A 13,377-nucleotide genomic window follows, 5' to 3' on the forward strand; every position below is an offset into this window, starting at 1 on the left:
CCCACCCCCTATCCAACCCCCCCTGCTCCCTGTCTCCTGACTGCCCCAATCCCTATCCAAACCCCTGTGCCCTGACAGGCCCCCGGGACTCCCATGCCTATCCAACCCCCCTGTTCCCCATCCCCTGACCGCCCTACCCAGAACCTCCGCCTCATCCAACCGCCCCCTGCTCCGTGTCCCCTGACTGCCCCCCAGGACCAACTTCCCCTTATCCAACCCCCCACCCGCCCCCTTTCCATGCCACTCAGAGCACCAGGACTGGCAGCCACGCCGCCTGGCCAGAGCCAGCCACGCTGCCGCACAGTCTAGAGCACCAGGGCAGACCGGCGGCTCTTGCAACCACATTACCCGGTAGGAGCTTGCAGCCCTGCCACCCAGAGCGCAGGCAGTACGGTGAGTTGAGGCTGCGGGGAAGGGAGGACATCAGTGGAGGTGCCGGGGGCTAGCCTCCCTGGTCGGGAGCTCAAGGGCCGGGCAGGAGGGTCCCGTGGGCTGGAGGTGGCCCGTGGGCCACAGTTTGCCCACCTCTCCCCTAGGGGGAATCCAAAAGAGGATAGCACTTCTCAGGCCTAGTACCTGGGATTTATATCCATTCCTTTCTTGGAGGTCCTCCTCTGAAAAGGATCTATCGCAACATCCTGTTTAGTCCACCAAGGGATTTTTGTGCCAGAAAGCTGTCCTAGGACTTTAAACCAAAAGCTTAAATCTCACAATCTCAACCTGCTCATTTTGGGTAGGGAACAGTGCACGTTCCAAGTGTGCCACTAGCCACTTCACACGGCTCACTGGAAGAGTAGGACTTCTTGCTCCCATAACTCTTGCAGATATAGATCACCATTTAAATACCTTTTAGCCTAGGGAAAGATGCCCTGAATGGGGAGTCAGGAAACCATTACTTAAAATTTCACTCTATGCTCTGCTGTCTATTTTTCTATGTATTTCATAATCATTAATGAGTAAGGCTTCATAGCCTAACTTGGGAGGCAGCAAGTATCATTCCTTCATTTTACAAGTTGATTGAGAGGTTGCACAAAATGGCTTCTGACAGATTTGGGACTAGAACCCAGGTTTCAACTATGGTAGACCCAAATCTCTGTCACACCGCCTTTCAGGTTTGAACATCCCAAATCTATGGCCTTAGCTATTTGTTTGTACCTCTGATCATAATCCACATTCCAATCTCAGAGCCAGGAGCAGAACCCAGGAATGTGAAGCTCCAACATTCCACTGCTTTTAAGCAAATAGTTGTATAAACCCTTGGTAAAGGGAATGTCACATCCTCATGCAGGGCTGACAAATAACAGTTATTCCTTTAGATCAAATGGTAGATGCCTTTGCTGCAGTACACACAATCCAGAATTCAAACCAATGGAGGAGGAGGCCCTTGGAATTTCTGTTTCTCCCTTTTTTTCTGTCTTCTTAAAAATCTTGTTTATGCAATTAACATAAGAAAACATCATTAACAACACATTTTATAGTTAAAAAAATTATGTTCTGTCAATTATGGTGTGACATACAATAGCTAAGAGTTCCACTTTTTGGTCATTTATCACCTATTTTACTTACTTATATCACACATTGGCAGGTTTGAAGAATGATACGTGTGAAGACTTTAGGGATATAGCTCTAGAGTGGCCATGTTCCCTGAGGGCAGAATGCGGCTTCAGTTCCATTGGAAACAATAGAAAATGTCAGCCATCTTTACTAGGGGTCATTAATTTCCCCTGCCCCACCCAATCCCCTTATGAAAGCGTGACCATTGAGTTACTGCACTGAATGCAGCGTGAATGATTACCTACCTTGTAGGAAGGTAGCATATGTGTGCATTCAGTGCAAGGAGTTCATAGCCCTCAGAGACCAAGTACGGGCTCTTGAGACCACAGTGGCTGAACTGGAGGAGCTAAGGCAGACAGAGAGATACATAGATGAGACTTTCTGGGACACAGTAGAGCTGTCCCACCCCCAGTCTGACAGCCTCTGTGCTGTTGAGGATGATGAAAATCTCAGGGAAGGAGAACATCAAATTGGAGAGGAGGAAAACAATCCCATAGTTGGGACTAGGGTGACCAGGTAGCAAGTGTGAAAAATTGGGACAGGGGGCAGGGGTAATAGTTGCCTGTATAAGACAAAGCCCCCAAATATTGGGACGGTCCCAGTAATATCGAGATGTCTGGTCACCCTAGTTGGACCTTCCCTCCAGATGATGTCATGGTATCCTCTCACACTGAGGATATCTCTCCAGGGGAGGGAATCCCAGTTATTGGGAAGATATAGGTAATAGTAATGGGGGGAATCATTAGAAACCATTAGAAATATAGCTGGGTCTGTGATAACCGGCAGAACCTCATGGTGAACTGCCTGTTGGTGGCAAAGATTGTGAATCTCTCGAGACATCTAGGAAGAATTATGTGCAATTGCCAGGGAGCAGCTGATGGTCATGGTACATGTAGGTACCAATGACATAGAGAGAGGTAGGAGAGAGATCCTGGAGTCCAAATTTAGCCTGCAAGGTAAGATATTAAAGTCCCGAACCTCCATGGTATATTCTCTGAAATGCTTCCAGTTCCACGTGCAAGGCCAAGTTAGTCAGAATTGCAGGGTCTCGATGGATGGATGAGACAATGATGAAGGGAGGAGGGGTTTAGATCTATTAGGAACTGAAGAACCATTTGGGAAAGGAGGAGCCAATACAGGAAGGATGGGCTCCATCTAAACCAAAATGGAACCAAACTACTGTCACGTAAAGTTAAAAACTTAATAGAAGAGTTTTTAAATTAAGGGCTGAGGGAAAGTTGACAGGTAAGGAGGAGCATGTGGTTGAACAGAGACATCCCATAGGGGAAGATCTATTAACAGGGAATCTCTATATCCTAATAAAGAGGAGAGGATAGAAGTTGATAAAGTACAGGTAGGAACTGAAGAGAAACAGTCAATGAAAAATTTCAGAGTAGCAGCCGTGTTAGTCTGTAGTCGCAAAAAGAACAGGAGTACTTGTGGCACCTTAGAGACTAACAAATTTATTTGAGCATAAGCTTTCGTAAGCTGTATAAGGTGCCACAAGTACTCCTTTTCTTTTAGTCAATGAAAAAGAATCCCATTCAATTACATCACATGAAGGCAGACAACTAAGAAGTGACAATTTTTATAAGTGCTTGTATATAAATGCTAGAAGTCTAAATACTAAGACGGGTGAACTTCAGTGCCTGGTATTAAATTAAGATATTGATATAATAGGCATCACAGAAATTTGGTGGAATAATGACAATCGAGGGGACCCGGTAATACCAGGATACAAAATATATACAAATGACAGTGTAGGTCATGCTGGTGGGAGTGTGGCACTATATGTGAAAGAAAGCATAGAGTCAGATATAGTAAAAATCGTCAGTGACTCAAACTGTACCATAGAATCTCCATGGATAGAAATTCCGTGCTTGAATAATTAAGAATATAGCAGTAGGAATATACTGCCGACCACCTGACCAGGATGGTGATGATGATTGTGAAATGTGCAGGGAGATTAGAGAGGCTTTAAAAATAGAATAATGGAGGATTTCAATAATAATGGAGGATTTCAACTATCTCCATATTGACTGGGTATATGTCACCTCAGGATGTGATGCACATATAAAGTTGACCATTTGTGATCCCAGATGCTGTGCCCATCAACTACATGGTATTGCCTCAGAGTAGCAGTGGTCACTGAAACAACTAAAAATAAATGGTAATGTTAATAATCCAATCAATAGAATATTCCTCCCCCCTTGGAATTCCAAGGAATATGAAAAAAGTAACCATTGAACATAATATTGTCTTCCTGCAAGACTCTCTGTACTGGGGATAACAGTACTTATTAATCTGCCTAGGTATTGTGTTGTGAAGATCACTTTGAAATTGAAAAATACTGTATAAGTGCTAATTGTCATAATTAGTTATTAATAGCTCTCTCCACCTTGTCTATTTTATGCTCTTTTGGGTGCTTCTGTGGTAAATCTGGTAGCTATTTCACTACACACAGAAATTGTCAGTGGGGATTCAGATATACCTGAGGTCATAACTTAAATGTTTAGCCAAAGAGAATGCCCATTCCTAACACCGTAGGCAGATACTCTGTGAAATATTCAAAACCAGAACATCTGCCTGAAGGCTCAAACTGTACATAAATAAAGTAAATGAAGACATTAATTGAATTTGATTAAACTTACTGTAAAGAGGACAACGATTGAAACAATACTATCAAAGTTGGTAGTCTCTGATGAAGTTAGGAGAGAGAAAAATATGGCTAACTATAAGTCACTAAGTGGCCAAGACAACTTTCTAGACAAAGATGCTTAAGGTAGGCAATGTTGGGAATGGCTTTGCTCCACAGTCCACTGGAAATAATAGATAGGAACTGAAAACAGTTATTGTTTACTGTTATCCCATAGTTTAATACACATGCATATCTTCAAAGTGTATTATAACATGAAATGGTGTTCTTTACTACATACACAAAGCCTCTCCTGTCTGCTAAGCCTCTCTCAGTGTACCACATAGTATGTAATACATGCTGCATTGCAATTATGCAGAGACTGGCTGGAGCAAGGAGCACGTCACGAGTACATGTTTGTTAATATAATCACAAGATGCAACTTCTTTTCTGACCATGCTGCTGCTGCTTCTAATTCCTTCAGAATGAAAATAAAACCCTGCCACAAGCTTCAAGTTTGCCCATTGGCTGTTTCAGCATTGGCTGGTGCCATACATACAGAATATGTACACGTCCCCAGAAGTTCTTAGTGAGTTATGCTTGGAAAATGTACCTTTAAACTGAACATATGAGAGTTTTCTCAAATTATATATATCTATTCAAGGGTGGGGGAAGCTTTTCTGAACCACTGAAAAAAAAAACTATTTTGACAACTACTAGGGAGATGACTGAGGCGTTGGCTACACTTGCGAGTTACAGTGCAATAAAGCCGCCCAGAGCGCTGTACCTCACTCCCTGTCCACACTGGTAAGGCACGTAGAGCACTCTGACTCTGTGGCTACAGCGCTGCTGGTACTCCACCTTGGCGAGTGGAATAATGTTTGCTGCACGCCCGCTGGAGCGCTGCGTTACCAGTGTGGACTCCCTGGCCCTATATTGCACTCTGATTGGCCTCCAGAGGTGTCTCACAATGCCTGTTCTAGCCTCTCTGGTCATCACTTTGAACGCTACTGCCTTGCCCACAGGTGACCAACCATCAGACCCACCCTTTAAATTCTCTGGGAATTTTGAAAATCGCCTTTCTGTTTGCTAAGCCAGGCATGGAGTGCTCTCAGCGAATCTTTCCAGGTGACTATGCCTCCACGCACGAGGCAAGCCCCAGTATGGAGCAATGGTGAGTTGCTGGACCTCATCAGTGTTTGGGGGGAGGAAGCTGTCCAGTCCCAGCTGCGCTCCAGCCGTAGGAATTACGATACCTTTGGGCAGATATCAAGGGACATGATGGAAAGGGGCCATGAGCGGGACGCACTGCAGTGCAGGATTAAAGTGAAGGAGCTGCAGAATGCCTACCAGAAAGCCTGCGAGGCTAACCAGCGCTCCATTGGTTAGCCTCGCAACCCCCGCAACCTGCTGTTCCTACAAAGAGCTGGACGCGATACTTGAGGGCGACCCCACCTCCACTCCGAGCACAACCATGGACACCTCAGAGGCCAGTCCAACAAGGCAGGAGGAGGAGGAGGAGAAGGAGGAGCAAAGCGGGAGCGAGGGTGCTGAGGAGGAGGAAGACACCCCAGAACCCCTAGATGCATGCAGCCAGGAGCTGTTCTCAAGCCAGGAGGAAGGTAGCCATTCGTGGCGGCCAGTGCTTGGGGAAGGACAAACACCAGAGGAGGTTCCCGGTTAGCGGCTTTTATTTTGGGAAGGAAGTTATTCGGTACGGGCTCTTGGGGCAAGGAGGGTTAGGGCTGTATGCATGCCTAGATGCGGAATAGGACGTAGATGTGCTCTCTAACATCACGGTAATCGGCCTCAGTGATCTCTTCAAACGTCTCAGCCAGAACTTGGACAATGCGCTTGTGCAGGTTTCTTGGGAGAGCCATTGTGGTCCTTGTCCCAGTCAGGCTAATGTGTCCATGCCACTGTGCCATGAGGGATAGGGGGACCATTGCTGCACACAGCCAAGCTGCATATGGGCCAGGGCAGAAGCCACATTGCAGTAGAAGACCCTCCCTTGCTTCCCAGGTCACCCTCAGCAGCGAGATATCTTCCAGGACGAACTCCTGTGGAAAATGTGGGGACAGTGTTCGGTATAGGGGCCCCCTGCCGCTGTTGGCTCTCCCCAAGGCACATAAACCCAGAGGACAGTACAGCCTTGAAACAATCAGTCACTCTTGAGCCTGTGCTTACTCACCATTTTGGGGCTCCCGTGGGTTATGTGCGCTTGCTTTGGGTTGGGCAAATTATGCTATTTTGTAAACCGTGCTTGCCCTTAAGTACAGGGGAATCATTGCTCTGTCTGGTGTGAACAATGCTGCCTCTGTTAATTGTTGCATTTTGCCTTTACAGATGCAACCTTGAGATCTCAGCTATCCATGATATCACCAGCCGAAAGGCTCCAAAGAATCAGAAAGAGGCCACGTAAAAGCAAGGAAGACATGTTGCATGAAGTAATGCAGCATTCAAGTAATGAAAATTGAAAAGTGCAGGAGTGGCGAGACAGTGAAAGGAGGATCCGCCAGCAGAACGCGGATTGCCGGCACCAAAGCATGGAGCGGCTGCTAAGCATAATGGAGCACCAAGCAGACTCTATCCAGGCGCTCATAGCCATGCAGGCGGAGCACTACCGCGCTCACCCCGCCCGCAGCTCTTGTCCCAAAACTCTTTCCCTTGTGCCCCCATGTCACTTCCAACCCACTTTCCCCAACATCCAGGTTCTTACCGCCACCAGCTGCCTCCAACACCTGTAGCTTCACCACCCAGCCCTGAAAACTACGACCCTTACCAATTGCACTCAACCCCCATCACCATGCAGTACAGCCATCCTAAAGTGCAGCACTCATTGCACAGCACTCCAGACAGGACATACACAAATCTGTGATTGTACCGTTCCCCCCCCGGCCCTTTCTGTTTCCCAGGCAGTTGTGTTTCTTTTCAATAAATTAATTTTCTTTTCAATAAATGAATTTTTTGGCTTTGAAAACATTCTTTATTATTGCATAAAGTAAAGATACCTTAGCCCAGGAAAGAAACAGGCACTGCAAGTCAGCGTAGCAAACATGGATTCCTACTAACATTGGAACCACTGCACTTCACTCCTGTGCGGGGCACCAGACATTACTGGTGGCTTCAGCCTCGAATTGCTGCCTCAAGGCATCCCTAATCCTTGCAGCCCCGCGCTGGGCCCCTCTAATAGCCCCGCTCTTTGGCTGTTCAAATTCAGCCTCCAGGTGTTGAACCTCCGAGTTCCATGCCTGAGTGAAACGTTCACCTTTCCCTTCACAAATGTTATGGAGAGTACAGCATGTGGATATAACCACGGGGATGCTGTCATCAGCCAGGTCCAGCTTCCCATACAGAGAGCGCCAGTGGCCCTTTAAATAGCCAAAAGCACACTCCACAGTCATTCTGCACCGGCTCAGCCTGATGTTGAACCGCTCCTTGCTGCTGTCAAGGCTCCCTGTGTAGGGTTTCATGAGCCATGGCATTAAAGGGTAAGCGGGGTCTCCAAGGATCTCACAATGGGCATTTCAACTTCCCCTACGGTGATCTTCTGGTGTGGGAAAAAAGTCCCAGCCTGCAGCTTCCTGAACAGGCCAGTGTTCCAAAAGATGCGTGTGTCATGCACCTTTCCAGGCCAGCCTGTGTTAATGTCTGTGAAACACCCATGGTGATCCACAAGCGCCTGGAGAACCATAGAGAAATAGCCCTTCCAATTAACGTACTCAGAGGCTAGGTGGGCTGGTGCCAGAATTGGAATATGCATCCCATCTATCGCCCCTCCGCAGTTAGGGAAACCCATTTGTGCAAAGCCAGCCACAATGTTCTGCACATTACCCAGAGGCACGGTTCTTCTGAGCAGGATGTGATTAATGGCCCTGCAAACTTGCATCAACACGATTCCAACGGTCGACTTTCCCACTCCAAACTGGTTAGCGACCGATTGGTAGCTGTCTGGAGTTGCAAGTTTCCAGATTGCAATACCCACCTGCGTCTCCACCATCAGGGCAGCTCTCAATCTCGTGTCCTTGCGCCGCAGGGTAGGGGCGAGTGCCTCACACAGACCCATGAAAGTGACTCTTCTCATCCGAAAGTTCTGCAGCCACTGCTCGTCATCCCAGACATGCATGACGATGAGATCCCGCCACTCGGTGCTTGTTTCCTGAGCCCAAAAGTGGCGTTCCATGGTGGTGAGCATGTCAGTGAATGCCACAAGCAAACTCGTGTTCTATGCGTTACTCACGTCAATATCATCGTCGGAGCCCTCACTATCACTTTGGATCTTGAGGAGTAACTCGACTGCCAAACGTGACGCGCTGGCGAGACTCGTCAGCATATTCCTCAGCAGTTCGGGCTCCATTCCTGCAGCCCGAAAGGGAAGACAGAGCGTGCAGTACAAAAAACGTTGAAAGATGGCGCCAAATGTGGACAGAAGCACAGGGAATGCTGGGATGTGAACCAGTGCATCACTAGGCCCCACCCCCCCCAGACGGGGCATTGGGACAGGACCCAGAATGCCCTTCCCTGCCCCCTTCTCACAAGCCACAGCGCCGGAATGGGAAGAGGTGCTCTGTGGGATAGCTGCCCATAATGCACCGCTCCCAATGCCGCTGCAAGTGCTGCAAATGCTGCCACGCCAGTGTGCTGTCAGCTCTCAGTGTGGACAGACCGCAGCGCTTTCCCTACTGCGCTCTACAAAGGCGAGTTTAACTCACAGCGCTCTACATCTGCAAGTGTAGCCATGCCCTAAATGGTCAGACATAGGTCAGCTCTCTTTGAGGGTAGTTGGTTGGAACATTTTATTTTTATCAGATTAAAAGAGCTGTGCCTTCCCTCAGTGGACCTTTCGCCTGACCAAATTTATGTATGTTCTTTTTCTTCTCTTAGACAAGTAGAGAATATGTTGGAGGCCGAATCATTGACACTGTTGCAGACTAAGCTCTGTTTCCGACTCTCAGGAAAAGGAGAGAGGGCCTGATCCCTCCAGGTTCTAGCTGACCATATGTAAGTTAATTTCAAAATGTGAAGCAATACTCAGCTGTTTGTAGGTACTATTTCCTCAGAGGTAGAGGCAAGTTGTATTTTCAGAGCCCTTCATTCCCACTCCCATCAATTAGTCCTGGCTTCTTTGTGCCCTCCATAGGGGGAAAATATGGGCTTGCTCCCTTTTTTTGGTTCTTTTTGATGTATAAAGAAGCCATGAAAGGATTTTGTTTTATTTTTTTAAGACATTCAGGGCTTGTCTACATTTAAAATGCTACAGCGGCACAGCTGCACCACAACAGCAGCACCACTGTAGCACTTCAGTGTAGACATTACCTGTGCTAACAGGAGGGATTCTCCCGTCCATGTAGATAATCAACCACCCCAAGAGGTGGTAGCTAGGTCCAGAACAGAAAAATTATTCTGTTGACCTAGCACTGTCTACACAGGGACATAGGTCAGTTTAATTATCCTGCTGTGTGGATTTTTCTGACCACTGACAGATGTAGTTAAATTATCCTAGTTACCTACTGTAGGCCAGGCCTCAGGTCTTGTCTAACCAGGATCACTCTTTGGTGACTGAAGAATTAGTGAAATGTTGATACCACAAAAGGCTGAAAGCTGAACACTGGAGAGCTGAGGGGATTTTTTAGTCAGACTGCTTAAAACTCTGTGGTTTTTGTTCACTTTTGTTAACATCTATTTAACACCAATGCATAATGAATAAGGCTAAAATTATGTCAGGGAAGTCACAGAAGTCACGGAATCCATGACTTCCAGAGACCTCCTGACATTTTCCACTTCAGCTGCCAGGGCAGTAGGGCCTATAGCAGAGTCGGGGTTGAGCAGTGAGCACCCCCTGGGCACATTGGAAAGTTGGCACCTGTAGCTCCAGCCACGGAGTCTGTGCCTATACAAGGAGCCACATATTCACTTCTGAAGAGCCGCATGTGTCTCCGGAGCCACAGGTTGGCCACCCCTGGCCTAGATGGTAAATTACCAGATGGGTGTATAGTGTTGATCTTGACTAGCTACACTGAGGTAAAAACTACCTGCACCCTATCTCCATTAGGATTTTTATCAAGATAGTTATCACAATGTGAAAATGCACCTTTTTTGCAGCCAAGACATAGCCCTAGTCCAGACAAGGTCTTGGTTGAAAGGATGTTTCTGTTAACGTTTCAATGGACACACTTCATCCCTTCAATTAAAGTGTGAAAACTCACAATAAATACCTGATACCACTTCTAGGAAAAACAGTGAAGACCAGCTTTTATGTTCTTGATACTTCTAAGGTAAAAAATAGGCAGGCCTTTTTGGTACATAATAAATGAGCTTAGAAGGACAAAAACTCCTTTTCAGGTCACCTTTATTCATCTATTCAGCGTTTCTATAGGGAAGTTTTATGATAACAGCACATTTCTTTAGAGGGTAAATTCCCTAAGGGCTGATCTATACACAGGTCCTTTGAGAACGGATTTAAATAAATTGCTTTAGAAACTGATTTAGTTAAATTGGTGGAAACCGTCTTACATTGACACACTTATATCAGATTGAGAGTGCCCTGCTTTGATGTAGTTTAAGGCCTTACCTACACATAAAGGTTTTTCAGTATAACCCAAGGAGTAAATTTAAACCACTACTGTTATACGAGTAACCCAGGTCAACATTCTAGGCATGTCTACCCTACAGCTACAACAGCAGCAGAGCTATGGCACAGTGCCATCACACAGACACTTCCTACATCAGTGGCAGAGTTTTTACCATGGACGTAGTTAATCCAGCTCTCCGAGAGGCAGCTAGATCTTTAGTACAGCAAAATACTCTTTAAGGAGGCTCACATATCCTCATGTGTCTTAAATTGCCCATTTGTCTGTAATGCAATTAAAACATGTAGAATCCTGTGTAAACAATAAGAAATGTCTGCCAGAAATTAAACCTCTGGCATTTTTATGACTGATTTTATTCAAGCTATAAAATACCCCAAATAAATTGTATTTGGGATATGCCCTACTTGCAATTGCAAGGAATGAGATTTGTGTGTTTTGATGAGCTCATCCCTTCTATTTACATTAGATCATGGTAAAGAGTTTCAGGATATAGACTGGTGAGTCAGCAGCCACACAAAAGAGAAATCAGGGTGGAATTCACTGATAAAAATGAATAGAAAAGTGCCATCAACAAAATAAACACAATAAACACCTCTTTAGTGGTTGAAAAGCTCTGCTTGCAGTGAATAAAGGATTAAAGATGTCTTGGAGCCATACCCAAAGATGAAAGAGAGCTTTTATTCAAGAGAATCAGTGCTCAAGGAGAAAATGGAGAAATAGGGATCAAACAGCAAGTGAGGTTAAGGATCTCACAGATCAAATTCAGCTGAGTCTAAACTAAAAAATCAAACAGTCGGAATTTCTTCCCCTTGCAGTTTGTTTATGGAATATATTCTCTTCTCACTATATGCATTATAACAAATTAGGTCAGGCAGTTTTTTTCTTGGTACCCATATCATTATTTAACTTTCTTTTCATTACTGTTTAATCAAACAGAAGCAGAGTACAAACTGATAATGTATAGTAGCTCTGATGCGCCATACAATACAGTATGTCTAAACATATGGGGCCAGATTCTCAGCTATAAAACAGCTCTTTTTTAGCACTCTGGTGCAAAAGGGGCCTTAAAGGCTGCTTAACTGGCCAGCTAAGAATTTCCTTCTGCATGAGGAGAAACCCCTGGTGGTGTATAGGCTACTACTGGCCATGGAGCTTTTCTACTTAGGGCTTGGCTACTCTTGTGAGTTACAGCGCAATAAAGGAGCCCCGGGTGCACTAGCTCACTACCCGTCCACACTGGCAAGGCACGTAGAGCGCTCTGACTCCGCAGCTACAGCGCTGCTGGTACTCCACCTCGGCAACTGGAATAACATTTGCTGCGCCCCTACTGGAGCGCCGCGGCGCCAGTGTGAACGAGGTGTTGCTTTACTGCGCTCTGATCAGCCTCCGGAAACGTCCCATAATCCCCTTAAGTCAAGTGGCCACTCTTGTCATTGTTTTTGAATCGCTGCAGGAATGCGGATATGCCCTTTGAAAGCTCCATTTCTGACAGCCGGCTCCTTATCTGCTCTGAGACAAAGCAAGCCATTAGTGTGAAATGCTGTGTGTAAGAGAGAGAGGCGGAGGGGGGGCATAGAGGGTCTGCTGCTGTCTGAACTTACAAGACAGCATGCTGACATGCTCTCAGCCCCCCCAAAACCCACTCTCCCCCCCCATATACACACAACACACTCCCTGTCACACTCCACCCCACCCACCCCATTTGAAAAGCACGTTGCAGTCACTTGCATGCTGGGATAGCTGCCCATAATGCACCGCTCCCAATGCCGCTGCAAGTGCCACAAATGTGAACACACCAGTGCGCTTGAAGCTGTGAGTGTGGACAGACTGCAGTGCTTTCCCTACTGTGCTCTCCGAAGGCTGGTTTAACTCAAAGCACTCTACATCTGAAGGGTAGCCATGCCCTTAGATTTCCCCTTTCTTATGTTTTAATGCAAGAAGGATTAGGGCCATTATGTCCTGTTGCCAAGCAGAAAAAGATACAAGTGTCCAGGAACTAATTTCTACCTTTCTAACCAAACCTCTTTGAAGCCCCCACTCTCATACTTTACTAGCAGTGCGAACCCCTTCCCCCTCCCCCAAATGCCTTACTACAGACACAAAAAACTTTACAAACCAGAAAATTATTTCCCCTAAAATACAACTCTCTCCTTTAAAACATCAGGAGAGGAGGGGACTTGCCATTGCAGGCCAGGAAACATCAAGTGGCCTCTGGACACAAATAAACAATTACCAATAATTAAAAGGAACACCAGGCAACCACCCACCTATCCTGCCAAAGGGCAAATAACCTCATCATAGCTCACCATTCAGACTCAAATACCTAAGTTATGGGAATGAATGCAGGAAGAAAATCTTTTAGCAGATCCAAAGACAATGGAGGACTTCTAGACTATCTAGGCTTAAAGCATACAACCATTCTGTAGCCATTGATTAGATGAAAGTACAAATCTTCCAAATGCAGTAAAGTCCTTTTGTCACCTCATTCTCATCCACTGACACTAGCCACCCCAGAGCCAAAGGCCCCAAGAGCACCCCACAACTGAAATTTCCCTTCATAAAACTTGGATGAAATAGCCCAAACAGAGGCCAAATCCC

This window comes from Natator depressus, chromosome 6, assembly GCF_965152275.1.
Source record: "Natator depressus isolate rNatDep1 chromosome 6, rNatDep2.hap1, whole genome shotgun sequence".
In the NCBI taxonomy this organism is placed as follows: domain Eukaryota; kingdom Metazoa; phylum Chordata; order Testudines; family Cheloniidae; genus Natator; species Natator depressus.